Source organism: Jaculus jaculus, chromosome 2 (assembly GCF_020740685.1).
Source record: "Jaculus jaculus isolate mJacJac1 chromosome 2, mJacJac1.mat.Y.cur, whole genome shotgun sequence".
In the NCBI taxonomy this organism is placed as follows: Eukaryota; Metazoa; Chordata; class Mammalia; order Rodentia; family Dipodidae; genus Jaculus; species Jaculus jaculus.
Genome location: NC_059103.1, coordinates 160,203,372 through 160,207,587, shown reverse-complemented (window position 1 = coordinate 160,207,587; position 4,216 = coordinate 160,203,372).

The window sequence follows — 4,216 nt, the reverse complement described above, 5'->3', positions numbered from 1 at the left end:
AGTCCCTCCAGGTGGTTGTGATGCAGTTGGCTGGAAAAATGTGAAGTGGTTGGACTTAACGGGTGGGGTGAGGCGGGGGCGGGGAGGGGGTGGAATGGGATGGACAATTGCAGGCCAATACTGCCTTCTGGTTTACATAGATAACGTCCCCCTTCCCAGAAAGCCCTGATTATTCGGGGTGATTCAAAATATAAGATACGCATGTTTGATGTTTTTAAAGGAATTCTCTCAAGTTTTGCCCAATGTTGTTGAACAGACCTGGAAGTTACAGGAGTTTTACATTCTGTTTTAGGAGAACCGGAGATTACATACCACTGTTTTTTAAAAACTACGATTTTCTCTACTTTCCAGTAAATTCTGACACGTTCATTTTACTTTTCAGTGTTCCACTTAGTTACTCTCCTTTAACGTTCATAACATTATCTTTATTCAGGCTTCCTTCCTGGCTTTGTTTTGACTTTGAGTTTTCCTTCGGTACTTGTAGAAGTAATAAAATAGCCTCCTCACATTTCAGCTTTAATTTGGTTTATATTTAACCTTGTGAATTTGCCATCGTGGTTTACTCTTGATAATGATTTGTAATTAGACCAAGCTAGAATGTCTGGAAAGTATACAATGAAAGAGCCATCAGTTTTCACTTTTTTTCTTTGAACTTGAAGGTAAAATCTACGTACATATACAACCCACGGGTGCTGAAGTGGCAGGGACCAGTCAGATTTTGTAGATGAGAAAAATTAATATGTAATCAAGAACTTCGTCCCTTTCAGTTTCCAAACTCATTCCTATCAGTGCACACAATGTTCTATATTGGGGCAGATCCCAAATAGTGTGCTTTCTGGGTTTCCAGTGTGACTTGTCTATAGAGGCCTTACCTTTTTACTCTTATTAGCTGCCTGTAATGTACCCACTATTTGATGCATTACAGTACAGTCGTGTCTACGAGTATTGCCTGTACTGGATTCTTTTCCTAGCTGTGTGATGTTGGCATTACTTAGCTCTCAACATTGCAATCTCATATACTAAAATGACAATAATTTAACTTCACATAAAGAAAACTTCATAATGCATTATCACAGTGCCTGCCTCATGTTAGTTGCATAATAAAAGTCTTGAGCTGGAGAGATGGCTTAGCGGTTAAGCCCTTGCCTGTGACCCTGGTTTGAGGCTCAATTCCCCAGGACCCACGTTAGCCAGATGCACAAGGGGGCGCACACGTCTGGAGTTCGTTTGCAGTGGCTGGAGGCCCTGGAGACCCATTCCCTCTCTATCTGCCTCTTTCTCTCTGTTGCTCTCAAATAAATAAAAGTGAACAGAAAACATTTTTTTTAAGTTAGTCTTCATTTTTATCAATATTTTTTACATTTTTTAAGCTTTTAATTTTATTTTTACTTGCTGTTTTACAGGGGTAGAGGGGGAATAGAGAAAGAATGGATGTACCAGGGCCTCCAGCCACTGCAAATGAACTCCAGATGCATGCACCCCCTTGTGTATCTGGCTTAAGTGGGTACTGGGGAATCAAACCTGCACCTTTAGTCTTCTCAGGCAAAGGCCTTAACCACAAAGTCTTCTCTCCAGCCCCTTTTTTACATTTTCTAAACAGTCTACAATGAGACTGAGCTACATCCACAACCATAATGTAATAAATTACATTTTCTTTTTTGAGTTTTTCTAGTCCAGACTGACCTGGAATTCACTGTATAGTCTCAGGATGACCTCGAACTCATGGTGATCCTCCTATCTCTGCCTCCCAAGTGCTAGGATTAAAGGTGTGCGCCACCACACCTGGCTACATTTTCATAAAATAAATTTCCAGAAAACATGTGCTATGGACTGAATTGTGTTTCTCCCAAGTTTATATGTTGAAACCTCCACTATATCTGTTTTTGGAAAAAAGGTTTGTAAGGAGGAAATTAAGGTTAAATGAGGGTGTAAGTGTTGGGCCCTAATTGGTTATGGCTGGTGTCTTAGAAGAAGAGGAAAAGACACAGTAAAATTCACATATCAACCTTCATAAAGGAGCAAGTTGGGAAAAGAGCTCTCCTTAAGAACCTAATTGGCTGGTGCCCTAATGTTAGACTTCCTGACGACCTCCAGAGCTATGAAAAAAAATAAATTACTATTCTCTAAACCACCTAGTGTATGATATTTTGGTATGGCAGCCTAGACAGTATGGTTTTGCATTTTCTGGAAACACACACACAAACCTGAAGTTAAATTATTCAAGAGATCATTTGCATTTCATATACTCCAGGCAAATCTGTAAATGGGTCATGTCAGAAATGTCAATAATTTTTTAAAAACTTTATTTTTATTTGTTGAGAGAGAAAGAGGCAGAGACAGGAAGAGAGAGAATGGGTGAGCCTGGGCTTCAGGCCACTGCAAACAAATTCCAGACACATGAGCCCCCTTGTACATTTGGCTTATGTGGGTCCTGGAGAATCAAACCAGGGCCCTTTGCTTTGCAGGCAAACACCATAACCATTAAGCCATCTCTCTAGCCCAAAAGGCAGAAATTTAATAGAGTCATACTCAGAGGGTTTTAGAAGACTTTATCACCTTGAAGCCTGAGAATCTTAGATGCCTTTTAGATTTGTTCTCAAGCCCATTGATCCTTTTTGGCACCAAAAACATCTGTGTTTACCTCTGATAACCAAATAATAAGAATGCTTCCATAACTACATGCAAAACTGATATGGTAGTTTGAATATGACAAGTGTAAATGTGTAGGCCTATAGACTCCTGTGTTTTATTAAAGTTGAGTTTGCAACTTCAGCCTCTAGCTGGCAGGTTTCTGCTAGGTGAAAGAGGTGTCACTGGGGCTGGATCTGATTCTAGCCCAAAGGTGTAGATAGGAGTTGATTTCTGGTGGTTCTTTGCTTGCTTGTGCTGCTGGCTGTCGGTGGTTTCTTTCTGCTTGGATCTGTGAAAGGGAGCCAGGTTCTTCTACCACTAATGGGACTTCCCCTGGATCTGTAAGCCTGAAATAAGTCCCTTCCATAAACCTTGTCAGGTTAGATGTTTGTCCCAGCAAACGTGGATCTAACTACAACTTATGAAAAATAGGTAAGGATAGGTGTATTGAGAACTTAAGATGAGGTTTGCTCTTGCGATATGATATCAAGAACCAAAAGTAACAAATATAATTCTTACTGCAAGAAAATACCATATATATTGGTCAATGGTATAGCAATCAAGTTCAGGTACAGAGAATTAATATAATTCATGCTACCTAATTTGTAGATAAAAATGATTTTATACATGGTATTTCATACAGATTAATTTTCAGAATCTTGGGACTAAAGAAGCATAATATGGGTAGTACCCAGAAAAAATTCTAAAGCCAAACTATAAGGTCAAGTCTCCAAGGGAGCTGTTGATGTCTTTCTTAACAAACCAGAAAACTACATCAACAGATGCTCATGCCCAAACTCTTCCTGACATAATATTTTAATATTTTTTATTTTTGAATTTTTTTTATTTTTATTTATTTATTTGAGAGTGACAGACAGAGAGAGAAAGAGGCAGAGAGAGAGAATGGGTACACCAGGGCCACCAGCCACTGCAAACGAACTCCAGACACATGTGCCCCCTTGTGTATCTGGCTAACGTGGGTCCTGGGGAATCGAGCCTTGAACCAGGGTCCTTCGGCTTCACAGGCAAGCACTTAACTGCTAAGCCATCTCTGCAGCCCTAATATATTTTTTTTTTAATTTTGCCTCCCTCTACTACAAAGTAAGTCCATGAGGTCAGATTCTTTCTTCTCTCACAGTGAGAAAAGATCCTGACAACAGTAGGAGTGAACATACACAAATAGATTAATACTCTCAAGTAAACTGTTCAAGAGGGATGATATTGAATGTATGTTGAACTAAATAGAAGAGATAAATAACAGCTAAAAGAGACTGGTTTCTATCTTATTTCTTTATAAGATTAAGGTAGAGGCACTATCGTAGATTAAATTGATGGCCTCCAATATATTCAGTGTCTTATTAGTTTGTAGTTTGGATCTGCAACCACCTGGCTGGAGGAGGTGTTACTAAATGGATCTTAAGGTATGGTGGTGGGTTTGAAATTCCAAGCTAAAGACATGCAAAGTGCCTAGTTCCACGTTCCTGAAGTGTGCTGTGTGGCTTTTGGCTTGTGGCTTTCTTTCTCTGTCTCTCTACCTGGTCCTTTAAGAGGGAGCCGACTTCTTCTACTATTATGGAACTTCCCC